Source organism: Danio aesculapii, chromosome 3 (assembly GCF_903798145.1).
Source record: "Danio aesculapii chromosome 3, fDanAes4.1, whole genome shotgun sequence".
In the NCBI taxonomy this organism is placed as follows: Eukaryota; Metazoa; Chordata; class Actinopteri; order Cypriniformes; family Danionidae; genus Danio; species Danio aesculapii.
In genome coordinates, this window is record NC_079437.1 from 13,262,775 (window position 1) to 13,278,081 (window position 15,307).

At 33.9% G+C, this 15,307-nt stretch overlaps 1 protein-coding gene across 6 annotated transcripts in view; it reads left to right on the forward strand.

Annotated features, from left to right (window-relative positions):
- Positions 1 to 15,307, forward strand: part of nfixb (nuclear factor I/Xb) — a 276,181-nt gene that overhangs the window by 95,053 nt on the left and 165,821 nt on the right. The gene's annotated exons all lie outside the window — the stretch shown is intronic.

Below are 15,307 nucleotides of genomic sequence, written 5' to 3' on the forward strand. Positions count from 1 at the left end.
TGACTGAACAGTTATATCGTCTTTAATGTTTTGTTTTATGTTTACATTTTTTAATATAATGTTTAATGTTTTAATTTGTTTGATTAATTTATTAACTAATGCATTTCGTTAAGCAGTAAAAGAAATGTCAAAGTTAAGTCGGAAGACATTCATTAAAATTCAAAACAAGCTTAAATGTGTATCATTTTAATTTGATTTTAGATAATTATATCATTCCAGGTTTTCAGATTAATATCTTTGCCATTAGCATGTTATTTTTATAATACTAGTACTAATAATAATTTAATTAAAATGGCCCATATATAACTGAAATATTGCCTTTCACAATTCTACAACAATATTTGGAGAGTTCAGATGCAAAAACCTCTAAATGCCGTCTGAAATGTTTTCTAAAATGACCCTCTTTATCAGGCTCCTGTGTGTAGGTTCAGTAGTTTTACTTTTATGGAGAAAAATAAGTTATTTCCATGGTCTTTTAAAGTAAAATAAATCAACATAAACAAAGGAGGCTGAGAAAAATGTTCATTTTTGACAGAAATTTCAGATGGCACTTAGAGGTTTTTGCATCTGAACTCTTCATTTGTTTATTTTATTTGCATTTCATTTATTTTAGTTCTCATTTTATTGATTTAATTTGTGTATGGTTTTAAAGGTTACCGTTGGTCTTTGTGGTTTTGTTAAAGTATTAATCATATCCTGGTGACCAGTTCCTGGGAAAACAGAAACACACACACACACACACACACACACACACACTCCCAAACAGTGGAATATTTTATTTGCAGCTATTTACAGGCAGCTCGGTTATTTAGCCATTATCTGTGCACTCAGAGTATGTGAACAGGCAGCGTTTGACGATGCTTTTCGCCTTTGTTGTGACACAGAGCCATAATTCTGTTTGTTGGCAGCGCCTCTGAAAGAGATTTTGTTGCCCATGCCGAGTTTCCCTTTCGCTCCGTGTGGAACTCAGCGTCAGTTAGCCGGTTCAACATGCCGTCCTTTTCCTGTTTAACGGTATGCCAGGACGCAGATTATCTCCTGCTGACCCCGGCCGCATCTCCTGTCTTAATCCGGACACTATTAAATCGGCCCGGTGGCTCATTGTTCCGACCACATCCGCTTTACCATATTGAGAGAATACTGGAACAACGGCTTTCCCTTTCCCCTCACAAGGAATAGTTTACCCAGAAATGAATATTTACTCATCCTAGTGTGGTTTCAAATGAGATTTCTGCTGAACACACACAAAATATATATTTTGTATAAAGCTGAAAACCTGTAAACATTGATTTCCATAGTAGGTTTAGGTTAGGGTTAGGGTCAGGTCATTGATTAATTTTCCCAAAATGTTCATAATATCTTTTTTGTGTTTAACAGATGAGTAAATGATTGCAGAATTTACATTTTTGAGTGAACTATCTCTTTCAACACTCACAGACTCAGTTTTTTCTTATAGTCTGTGTTTTGTAGAGATTATTCTCAAAGCAAACATTTGCATTTATTTTTCGACTGCACTTCTAGAACTTGCTCAGCAGCCCCTGCCAAAAAAAGAAAAGAAAACCCAGGCCTGGTTTAGATCACTTCTGCTTTTGCTGTCTCTGAAAATCAGCGTTTACATTCAGACTCCAGTATACACATGCTGTAATATTTGCACACGGTTTATGTAAAACGTACACTTCAGGTCCTGTTTCAGCGGTGCGTGTTGGACAAGCAGTTGTTTGGTGGTTTATTGACGAGAAGCGTGTCGTATCGCCCTTTGGGAGCGATTAATGACGTTAAACTCGCACCGGTTAAATACCCAGGAGCACGGTGGCGTAATTACGCTCGCTCTTCTCACCGTACGCCGGCTGTATTAATGATGATGATTAATGGGAGTTTCTCAAAAGCATCTCTCCAGAAAGAACAAAAAAAAAGTTGTTATTTTTCTTGTGTGTTTGTCAAAATGATTGATTGCTTTCTCTCCTGTTAGTCATCTCTGGAGCTGGCTCACATTATCACGGAGTCATGATAAAAACATGTGCCTGCTCTCATCTCCAATCGAGCTGCAGCGTCCAGTTCAGACAGCCGATTAAAAAACCCCAGGCCGCAATGCCAAGTTCTGTAGTCAGACGATGGCTGGAGAGCGCTGTTGTAAAGCACAGAAAGGAGGGGAACTAATGCCGGCCTTTTCCTTTCAGAAGGGGAAATGGATGTATATAGTGCAATGACAATAGACCCTTAAAGTCCGGTCAAGCGGTAAATCACTTGTTTCACAGCGAATCATCCGTTCAGGGTGATTTCAACAGCTTTTTCGAGGTGTTGGAGATGTCTGAGAGGTGTTGCGGGATGTAAAAATAAAGACGTGTTTTGAGCTGTGGGTGCCGATAGACAGTGGGAGCTGCAAACTTTAAGAGTTTAGCTTATAGCAGGATTTGTCTGCAACACACTAGTTTTCTAGGGCTGTAAAGGTGTAAATTTACAATGAGGTAATGTTAGTGTATTTACTAACTTGAACTAATAATGAACAATATTTGTATGGCGTTTATTAATTGTAGATTAATGTTTATTAATGCATTATTAAAATCCAAATTCTAGGTTGACCTAAACTAACAATGAACAATATATTTACCATTAACAAAGATCAATAAGTGCTGTAATGTATTTTTCATTGATTGTTCATGTTAGTAAATACAAAAACTAATACAACCTTATTGTAAAGTGTTAATTTTAATATGTGGTAACTATAATTGAATTTAATTTCACATTTATTTACACTAATTCGCTTTGTGGTTATGATGAACACACGTTATTTATTCATTTATTATATTGTCATTTATTATGCAGTATTAAAAGTATTATATTATGTATTTGTATTCACTTGATGCAAATAACATTAATAGAACAGCAAAAATCAGTCCAAGGTACCTGAAAAATGTGGAAAAAATATTAAGAAACCTTTTTTCGAGTGCCTTGGACTGATTCTTGCTGTTTATTCTGATAAAAATAAAGACGTGTGGGTGCTGATAGACAGTATGAGCTGCAAACTTTGAGTTTGGCATTTAGCAGGATTTTCTAGGGCTGTGCAATGTCATTATATATTGTATAGACAAATTTATCATTCATATTATGCTTAATTGTTTACTTCAGGGTGTTACAAAATGCATTGTTTACTGTAATACTTTTCATCATTTATATAAGCACAGTCAGTACAGGGGTCCAGACAGAAATATGAATAACAGCATCATGAGAAAGTACAATGTTTACAGCTTAGCATTTTAGTTAGCCTGTAATCATTAGTTTTTGATAATTCTATTAATATTTCTGTAAATTTCCACATTTTTTTAATCAAACGTTTAGCCTGAAGCTCTGAACATTTAAAGCCCTTCTAAATTATGATTATTTTTTCCCTCAATTTCTATTTAACTGAAACAAGATTTTTTAAACACATTTCTAAACATAATAGTTTTATTAATTTCTAATAACTGATTTATTTTATCTTTGCCATGATGACAGTAAATAATATTTGACTAGATATTTTTCAAGACACTTCTATACAGCTTTAAGTGACATTTAAAGGCTTAACTAGGTTAATTAGGCATGTTATAATTAGGCAAGTCATTGTATAACGATGGTTTGTTCTTTAGACAATCGAAAAAAATATAGCTTAAAGGGGCTAATAATTTTGACCATAAATTTTTTTTTTTTTTTTTTTTTTTAAACATTTCTTGCCGAAATAAATAAAATAAGACTTTTTCAAGAAGAAAAAATATTTTAGGAAATACTGTGAAAAATTCATTGGTCTGTTAAACATCATTTTGGAAATATTTTAAAAAAGAAAGAGAAATCCACGGGAGGGTGAATAATTTAGACTTTTCATATACTTTAAATGTAAAAAAGAAATAGTCCTTTGATTGTCAATATATTGAATTTACAGAAATTGTACTGTGTCATGATTGTATATGATATGAGATGACTCTTGATTTGAGGTTTTTGTCATATCGTCCAGCACTAGCCTTTTCCCAGTTTGTCCGCACTCTTCGTAAGGAAAATGAAACGATGAAAGCGATAAGAGGTTTTGGGCAGCAGGCCTTTGGGCAGCAGCGTTTCTTCTTGGCTGGTAAACAAGGTGTTGTGGGCCGCTAACAGATTCCCGCTGCTCCAGACCGACAGCAGACAGTCACCCGCACTGACCACTGACACACACCGCTTTGGTCACCTTCACATTTCACTTCATTTGGAGCTGGAGAGGATTGTTTAGACTTTCTTTTCCTAATGTGAAGGTGTTGCTTGGGTATCTTTCAGAACGCTACTTTTTCCTGTGTTTATTGTGCGTGTGACTGAGAGGGTTTGCTTTATCACAGGCGATGGAGCTACTTTAGATTTTTTGGATTTTGTTTTTAGAGCCATCAGGCAGTTTTTAAATCTTTTGTAGCCGATTTATTAATACATCTATAAAAATGTCAATGAAAACACTAACTGTAGTGATAGTAGGTTAAAAAATTTAAAAGAAAATCTAGAAAATAAATGTTTATGTATTAAAAGCTTAATAGAAAGGTAATATCTTGGTAACAATAAAAAACAATATTTCTGAAATTGAATTTAAAATGCATTCAAAATATTTATATATAAAAATAAATAAATTGTCAAATTTTGTTTTCTGAAGCACTTTTTAAACAATAATTGTACACTAATAAACTAAATGAAGGCATTTTTTGGTCAAATTTAATTAGATCAGCGAATTTCTGATGCTTTATATAAAAGAGATTAAGCAAAATGTCAATATTGCAACAAAAACCAACCTGTTAAACATATACTTGTGTAATGCCTTATTTTCAGTGTTATCACACAACAATTTTTATCTGGAGAGACTTGTGAATCTTTCCAGAATTGTGCATTTTTTTTATCAAAGAAAACCTTAAAGAACTGTTTCAGTTTGTTTATCTTATATTATTATTATTATTATTATTATTATTATTATTATTATTATTATTATTATTATTATTATTATTATTGATTATAATGTACACCAGCTGGTTATGTAGCAAAGTCATGTTGTAAACTTTTTAGTAATGTAGCTTTTTCCCTTTTTTTACTGTAAAAATGCTGGGTGGATCCCACACAGATCCGTCATGTTGTCCCAACACAAATCAATTAAGTTAACTAACTGTTTTTACAAATGTAAGTGGGTTGAACATAAAAACATTAAGTTGTACCCCCCCCCCCCCCCAAAAAAAAAACCCTAAATAATTAAGTTATTTTGTCTTATTTTAAATAAAATGAGGGCACTTTTGTGCAGTAATACCTGCTGATAAGATGCGTTCCTCTATTTTTTATTTTAAATAGAAAGGTAATATCTTTGGTAATAATAAAAAAAACTATATTTCTGTAATTAAATTTCAAATGCATACAAAAATATAAAAATAAATGTCAAATTTCATTTTCTGAAGCACTTTTTAAACAATAATCGTACACTAATAAATGAAATGAAGGTATTTTTTGGTCAAATTTAATTACATCAGCGAATTTCTGATGCTTAATATAAAGGAGAAGAACCCCCAAAATGTCAATATTGCAACAAAAAACAAACTTTTGAACATATACTTGTATATACATATACTTTTTAATTGTTATCACACAACGATTTTTATCTGGAGAGACTTTTTAAATGTGAATCCTTCCAGAATTGTGCAATTTTTATCAGAAGTAAAGCTGTTTTAGTTTTTTATTTGCTATATGATTATGATTATTTATGTATTTTATCCTATGTATTATTTATTGACGTTGATGACTTTTTATTGTTAAAATAATGTTATAATTGAAGAGTTCAGATGCAAAAAAGTGCCATCTAGAAATTTCTTCTTTATTTTTCTCTGTCTCTTATGTTTATGTTCAGTTATTTTATGTTTAAATCGATGTAAGTGACCTGTTCTTTGCCATGAAAGTGGAATTACTGAATTAAGACATAGAAAATTAAAGTGATATTTCTAAAATAATCGTGATATGTTTTTTGCCATGGCATAGCCAGAGAATCTGGCTGAAGATATGGCAGTAAACCCAAAAATCTAATCTAATCCGATGCTGAATATTTTGAATTCATCATACTAAATTATACAACAACGTGTCATGAAATGTATTTTAATTATCATTTTGTGATGCCATAATGTAATTGGGAAATTTCTAATGAGGTAATGTTAATAAATGTATTTAATAATAATAATAATAATGAACTAAGAATGATAAACAATATTTGTGCCGCATTTATTAATTGTAGATTTCTGCATTATTAAAATCCAAATTCGTGATTGACAAACTAACAATGAACAATATATTTACCATTAACAAAGATCAATAAATGCTATAATAAATGTGTTTTTCATTGACTGTTCATGTTATTAAATACATTATCTAATACAACCTTATTGTAAAGTGTTACAATGTCATTTTATTTTGTGGAAACTCTTTATGCTTTATTTAATTACACATTTATTTACACTAACTCACTTTGTGGTTATGATATGTTCTGATTAGCACATTTGTTTATTATAGTGTCATTAATTATTCAGTGTTAAATGTATTATATTGTGTATTTTCATTAATTTGGCGCAAATAACATTACATAATACAGCAAAAATCAGTCCAAGTCACTCGAAAAATGTGAAAAAAAAAAAAGTGTATTTTTTTGGACTGATTTTTGCTGTTTATTCAGATGAATCTCTTACCCAAAGAGAACCAACACATTATTTAAGCTACCCCTGAGCACGTTTTGTTTGATTTAAGATTAATAATACGTTAGAATTGTACACTGGTAAAAACGCTGGGTTTCATGCAATTCATTAATGTTGTCCCAACACAAATCAATTAAGTTTACTCGTCAAATTTATGTGGTTTAAACATAAAACAATTTTAAAAAAAAAACTTAAAAATTGTAGTAATCTTCGAAAGTAGTTTGAACAAGCAGCAAAATCTGTTTTTATTTTAAGAGTAGTGTTTGGTTAGTTGTGTTTCATCAGCGAACACTTGTGTAGAAAGTCAAAATCAGCTCATTTTGAAAAACTGAACCGTCAGAGGAGAAAGATTGACTTTGGCTGGGCCCTGTTTTTCTTTATGGCTTTTCATTCGGCCAGGACAGGCAAATAAAACTCGCAGAGGTAAAACCAAAACACCCCGTATACTGGACACATATAAACATTAGCAAACAAGAAATAAAATCACGCAGAGATATTAATATTCTCTGTCAGTTTAAAAGATGTTTCACCTAAACCAGTCCACCATGTCAACCATTAATTATTATAATTATTATTAAAATTGTTATTTGCGTTGTTGCATTTGTGAATAACGCAGAATAGAACAGCGGGCAGAGAATAAAGATGGTGTAAAATGCCAAGATGGAAACAAAAGCCAGTCTGCGAAAGGGAACTTCGACTGGTGTGTGTGTTTGGCACGGCCGCTCGGATCTCAGCTTTTCAAATCACGCCACACGCTCTGCCAACATCCCTCTCTCTTTCCCAGCCTCTCCTTCCATTTAACCCGCTTTTCCAGGCCCTGTTTCTCCAAACACGTCCTCCCTCTCTCGCCATCTTAACACCTCTGTCACGCCGCCGACGGGACAAACAAGCCTTCATGCCATTTCAATACAGAAACACACACTCGCTTTTATTTATTTATTTATTAAAGATGATGCAATTTTTTAAAATTTGTATTATTTTTCATTTTTAAAACGGGGTGGGTTTCTCATTTTTAATGAATCATAATTTGGCCGCACGAACGATCACATACGCTACGATAGCCATGTTCCAAATCAAAATGGAGAGTTTGGCAAGCGGCAGACTTTGGCTGTCGGGCTTCTGTCTGGGATATTAGACGTGAAAAAATACACCAGCTCCATAGATCATCCGGCTAATCGTGTTTAAGTACACATATATATATTTTTTACACAGAATAACCTTTCATACGCCAGCCGAATGATCAAACTGATGCTCGTTTTAAAGTTCAAATTGGGCGTTTAAACTTTAAAGTGTGTCAGTAGAGGTTGAGTTGTAGACCTCGTGACACTTTTGACAAGCAAGGGTTTTGACGTGAGCCCTTATAGGAATGTGTGTTTGCGCCGTGACGTTATTTCTGTATGGGTGTGTACGGCGCGCTATGAGTGACACGCCGGACAGGCTAATAGCGGCAGTCAGACTGAGCGAATAATGATTGGAAAATGAGGGCTATTATTGAACTAGAGTAAACAGCACAGGACTCTGGTGAAAAGAGCTCATTCAGCACAGCGCTGGAGTGCAGCGGCTTTCTTCTCCTCAGGGGTCCTCCTGCCGCTCTCAGAATCCGCCTTTTGTTCAGCGCCGAGACGGACTGAGAGAGAGGGAGGATGCGGCCCGCGCCGATACAGCCAGACTTTTCTCTTTTTTTTTTTTTTTTTTCTGTTTTGTGTGTGTGTGCGTGTTGTGCAGTAGACACATATTCTGCCCTTGTGGACATCTTCCATGGTGCGCTCATTTTAAAAAGTAACACACACTGCTTCATTGTAGTCCATTTTTGATTTGTTGACTTTAAGAAAGTTATTAAACAACTAGTTATGTAGCAATATAGTCATGTTGTAAACTTTTTAGCTCCATTGTTAAAACAAATACTGCATCCCGCACAAACCCTTCATGTTATACCAACACAAATCAATTAAGTTAACTTACTGTTTTTACGGGTGGGTTGAACTTAAAACAATTACGTTGTCCCAAAAAAAACTCCAAAATTAAGTTGATTCGACTCAAATAAAATGAGGGCACTTTTGTGCAGTAATACCTGTTGATGAGATGTGTTCCTTTATTGTTTTTATTAAATGGCAATGTTTTAAAAAAACTGTAGCAAGTGAGTTGAACTTAAACAATTAATTGTCCCAAAAAAATCCTCAAAAATTAAGTTGATTCAACTCATTTTAAGTAAAACCAGTGCCCTTTTGTGCGTTAATACCTGCTGATGAGATATTTTTCTATTTTTTATTTTAAATGGCAATGTTTTAAAATTAGCAGTCTAATTTTAAAATGTAACACACATTGTTGGAATGTAGTCAATTTTTGATTTGTTGACTTGGAGAAATGTATTACAGTAAACCAACTGCTTATTTAGCAATGTAGTCATGTTGTAAACTTTAGTTATGGAGCTTTTTCCCTTTTTACTGTAAAAATGCTTAATGGATCCTACATAAATCCTTAATATTGTACTAATGCAATTAAGCTAACTTACTGTTTTTACAAATTTAAGTGTATTGAACTTAAAACGATTAAGTTGTCCCGAAAAAACCCTCTAGAATTAAGTTGATTCGACTCATTTTAAGTAAAATGGGGGCACTATTGTGCAGCAATACCTGTTGATGAGATGTGTTCCTCTATATTTTATATTAAATGGCAGTGTTTTCTTTTTTTAAATTAACTGTAGCTGTAGATAAACATCTTATTGTGTTTCTCTTACAAAAGTGTACCTCACTGTAGCAGTAGATACACAACCCTTTTCCTATGGATATCTTTCATGGTGCACTCATTTCAAAAAGTAACACATTGTTATAATATAGTCAATTTTTGATTCCTTAACTTGCAGAAATGTATTAAAGTAAACCAGTCATATTGTAAACTTTTTAGTGATGGAGCTTTTTTCCTTTTTTCACTGTAAAAAATGCTGGATGGATCCCACACAAGTCCTTCATGTTGTACATACCAACACAGATTAGTTAAGTTAACTTACTGTTTGTACAAATGTAATTGGGTTGAACTTAAAACAATTAAGTTGTCCCAAAAAAAACTCAAGAATTAAGTTCATTCGAATCATTTTAATTAAAAGAATGTAATTTTGTGCAGTAATACTTGCTGATGAGATTTGTTTCCCTGTTTTTTATTTTATTGTTTTTAAAAACAATCAGCTGTAGCTGTAGATGCACATCTTCACTGTGTTTCCCTTACAAATGTGTACATGACTGTAGCGTTAGCTGCACAGTCCTTCTCCTATGGACATCTTCCATGGTGCTCTCATTATAAAAAGTAACACACGTTGTTGTAATGTAGTCAATTTTAGATTCTCTGATTTTCAGAAAGTTATTAACCTACATTAGTTGGTTATGTAGCAATTTAATCATGTTATAAATTTTTTAGTGATGGAGCTTTTTTTCTTTTCTCACTGTAAAAAAATGCTGGATCCCACACAGATCCTTCATGTCGTCTCAACACAAATCAATTAAGGTAATTTGTTATTTTTACAAATTTAAGTGAATTGAACTTAAAACAATTAAGTTGTCCCAAATAAAAACCGATTTGGCTCATTTTAAATGAAACGAGGGCACTTTTGTGCAGTAATACCTGTTGATGAGATGCATTCCTCTTTTTTTTATCTTAAATGGCAATGTTTTTATAAAAACTAAACTGTAGTAGTAGATACACATCTCCGTATATCTACAGATATAGGGACACTGGAGCGTTTTAAAGCCTGAAAGATCCCTTAAATATAAAATTTCAGCTTTGCCATCAAAAAGACTTTTTAGGCAACCTCAAGTAAAGAAAAATGTCTATCACAAGTCCTTTGTGCTGACTTCCATTAGAATTTTAAATACTGGGTTTTAAGTACACTGTAAAACCCAACAGCCAACTTTATCAAATAAAATGAGTGTAGCTAACGCAAAATTGACCGAAAGTAAATTCTACTCATTTGAAAAGAGTTTTGAACTCCGTGTTGAAGGTAATGAGTTAAATACCTCTTTACTTTAACTTAAATCGAGTAAGTTCACAGTACTCATATAGATTAGTTTTTTAACTCAAATGGTTTGTAGCAATTGGTTTCCTCAAGCGGTTTGAGTTGCCTTCGCTTATTGCATTTTACAGTACTCAGTTGAGTTCTCTTCATTTATTGGGTTTTACTGTGCTCAAATTGCTTTGTTTACTCAAATGGAATAAGTTGACAGTACGCGTTGGGATCAGTTTTTGAACTTGAATGGTTTGTTGCAATCGGTTTCCTCAAAGTTACTTTTTTACCAAGTAAAAAGTTACCAAAGTTCCTTTGAGTTACCTTAACTTTTTGGGTTTTACAGTGTTTGACTTTTTAATATGATGATATTGAATGTATTTGTTGTACTTGTGTTGCCTGTTTTCTGTGATTATGTGTGATTTGAACGCTGATGTGGTTGTGTGGTGAAGCCAAAGATTAATTTCCAATTGTGGACAATAAGGAACGTTTCTTTAGTAAGATTTATACTATAAAACACATTGCTTTACATACTCTAAAACCTTTAAGCAGCACAGTTGTTTTCAACATTAATAAAAAATAGGACATTATTAAGACGTCACGGTGGCGCAGAGGATAGCAAGATCGTCTCACAGCAAGAAGGTCGCTGGTTCGAGCATCGGCTGGGTCAGTTGGCATTTCTATGTGGTGTTTGCATGTTCTCCCCATGTTCGCCTGGGTTTCCTCCAGGTGCTTCGGTTTCCCCTGAACAAGTCCAAAGACATGCAGTATAGGTGAATTGGGTAAGCTTAAATTGACCATAGTATATGTGTGTGAATGAGTGTGCATGCTGTGTAAAACATATGCTGGATAAGTTGGTGGTTCATTCCGCTGTGGCGACCCCAGATTAATAAAGGGACTAAGCTGATAAGAGAATGAATGAGGACATTATTAATAATAAGAAAGCACTGAATGATTTCCTAAAGGATTATGTGACATTGAATGCTAGTGTAAAGATGCTAAGAATATAGCTTTGTACGACAGGAATAAATGACATTTTAAAATATGTGCACATGCAAAACATGCATTTAAGATTGTAATAATATTTCACAATTTTACTCTTTTTTTTTTTTTTTTTTTTCTGGATTTTTTTAAGCAATTAAATGCAGACTTGCCCCAAGATAGTTTAGGTAGTTCTTTAACACTTTAAACTGCCCTACCAACAAAAAAGGTTTGGATTGCATTAACTCCTAATGTTGGAAGTGAACACATTCGATGTCTGAGTGTGCTTAATTCAAAGGGAAAACAAGATGAACTTTTGAACCCTTGGCAGATTTTACAAAAAATAATTAATAATAAATATTAACATCTATCTTTCTCACTTTGCATTTTTCCATTCATACATCTTTCTATTTTTCCTTCAATCCATCCATCTTTGTTTCACCCATCCATTCATCCATCCATCCATCCAACTTTTTACCTTTCAGTCTTTCCATCCATCCATCTACATGTCTATCTTTCCATCATTCTATTTATGCATCCATCTTTCTTTTTCGCATATTTCCATCCATCTTTCTGTCTTTGCATCTTTCCATTCATCACTCCATTTGTCTGTTCTTCTATCTTTGAATATTTCCATCCATCTTCCTATCTTTGCATCTTTCCATCTATCTATCTTTCTATCTTTCCATCAATCTATCATCCATCCCTTTATCTTTGCATCTTTCCATCTATCCATCAACTATCTTTCTATTTTTGCATCTTTTCATCCATCCATCTTTCTGTCTTTGCGTTTTTTCCATCCATCCATTCATCCATCTTTGCATCTTTCCATAATAGACCTTTTTTCTTCGAACGCAAAATTGCCCATTATGCTTTGCGTGTATATGCAAGGAGAATGCTAAGAACTTCCGGTCGGCAGCTGATGCATGTAAACAGTCACATTTGGACAGCTTTGAAACGATAGTTTTAATCTATTTTACCTGCTTTTATCATCTTTAAACTGATACTGTTGTCGATCAGCGCCACCTCCTGGACTGATCATTTAAAAAAATTTGATCTAATAGGATGGAAAACAACTGCTGCGAGGCATTTTCCCCCCGTTGTCAGACAGCATCTTCTGCTGTTTAAATGAAGCCTCGTCATGGCTAAAGTCACCTGTACTGTCCCACTAGCACACTGATTTAATAACTGTGACAAAGGGAAAATAAGTTGACATTTTGAAATGACAGAAAAACACAAACCGTGGTAAGTACAACACATTAAATAAAACAGAAACGACTCGCGATTAGAATGAACATGCAAATCAGCCAGCAGAGTATCAGTAACGGACTTTATTGGTCATTTTTGTAAATTGCATCACTTACATACCTGTTAAGTTTCATGCCAGTAATCTGGTTTGCAGTGAAGTATTGTGTGTGTGTGCGTGTGGTGTGTGTGCATTGAAGAGCCGCTGAGCTAACAGCTGACAGGCCGGGGAAACACACACACACACACACACACAGTGTATTCTGATGGCAGACACGTGAACTAGGAGTATGTTTTTCTCGCGCGCATGAACCACATCTGACAGATTATAACGGCTTTAACACACACCTTTTAAAGTTGTGTCTCACAAAAACAGTCTGTAATCCACTCAAAACACTATTGAAACTCATTTCCGGAGCGCAAATTACTGGTTGTAAACGCTGTAAACGGAAGTTCTTAGCATTCTACCGGAAGACGCTGGTTGCTATGGCGCCCTCCATGCAGCAGCCAAGAAAAAGGTCTATATTCATCAATCCATCTTTTTATCTTTGCTTCTCTCCATCCATCCATCCATCTTTCTCTCTTTCCATCCATCCATCTGTCTTTCTGTCTTTGCATCATTCCATCCATCCACCCATCCATCTTTATATATTTCCATTATTCTACCTATCCAAATATCTTCCAATCTATTTTTCTCCATCAGTCAGTCTTTCATCCATCCGTCTTTGCATACATTGTTTCACGTATCATTCCATCCAGTCAACCATATATACGGATTTATTTTATCTTTGCCATGATGACAGTAAATAATATTTGACTAGATATTTTTCAAGACACTTTTATACAGCTTACAGTGACATTTAAAGGCTTAACTAGGTTATTTAGGTTAACTAGGCAGGTTAGGGTAATTAGGCTAGTTATTGTATAATGATGGTTTGTTCTGTAGAAAATCGAAACAAATATAGCTTAAGGGGGCTCATAACTTTGACCTTAAAATGGCTTTTAAAAAATTAAAAACTGCTTTTATTCTAGCCGAAATAAAACAAGTAAGACTTTCTCCAGAAGAAAAAATATTATCAGACATACTATGAAAATTTCCTTGCTCTGTTAAACATCATTTGGGAAATATTTAAAAAAGAAAAAAAAATACAAAGGGGGGCTAATAATTCTGACTTCAACTGTATATGTTAGAGCTGCACAATTAATCGAAAAAATCTCGCAATCTTAATGCATTTCTTTTCAACACATCCTGTAATTTGTAAAATATCAACCATTTGGTAGAGGTTGAAATGTCAGTTTATGGTAAAAGTACGGGAAATAATACATATACTATGAAAAATCTGAAAAATATGAAGTGTAAGACCAATTTATTTAAAAATAATCAAAATAAAACCTCTGAGTACTAAATCATCTTTATTTTTTGAAGTATGCCATAAAATATTTCAGATTCTCATTTAACATGTTTTCTTGTTGTTGTTTTTTTTTTACAATAAAAGCAAAATCAAATGTAGTAGTGCAACAGGATTATGTTTGTTTGATTTTCTTGTAAACCAACAATGATGTGTGTATAAACCTTTATTTAATGCAGTCATTCTTTAAATGACTTTAACAGTCATTATTTAAAACAGTCAAAACATGGTCAACCGTTTGGTAGAGCAGGCAGTTAAATGGTTAATTACTGTGATTGGTTACCAAAGTCTTGTTGTAGTAAAATCCACACATGAATAAGTGAGCGTATCTGTCTGGAAACTTCTCACGCGGCGCTTCAGGGCTGTGTATGACAACTGAATGCTAATGTACGGGTGTTTGTTTGCATTCAGCACATGAGCAGGTTTCTGTCTATGTGAATGCACATGTCTGTGTGTGTGTGAGTAAATGCACGCGAGCGAGAGAAAAAAAAATGCATCAGGGCAGCTCAGGGACGCGGAGTGTAAACTAGGTGCTAATGCCTCCTTTTGCCTGTTTTGTCAGTGCAAACGTTCTAATTAATGGGAATGGAATAAATAAATTAAGCGGCAGCGTCTCTCCACAGCTGAGCAGCAAGAGAGAGCGAGAGCGGCTGTGAATTTCTCTTCCTGTTCCACTTATCATGTTATGACCTATTAGCCCGGGCTTTGATGCTGAGGCTTTTGTCAACACACACACATACACGCACACACACAAAAGCAGCTTTATTCTGTTGGATTTATGAGGTATTCATGTAACTAATAAAATCATTTTCCTCCAGATTTGAATTCATTGTGCATGTAATTAACTTTGCAGAGAGCACGTTAAAATATATGCAAAAGTGCTGGTTAGCGGTGTTTGCCAAGTCAAGCATCACTAGTATTATTACTTAGAAGTGAAGTGATTTGAATATTTAAATATATATATAAAAAAGCTC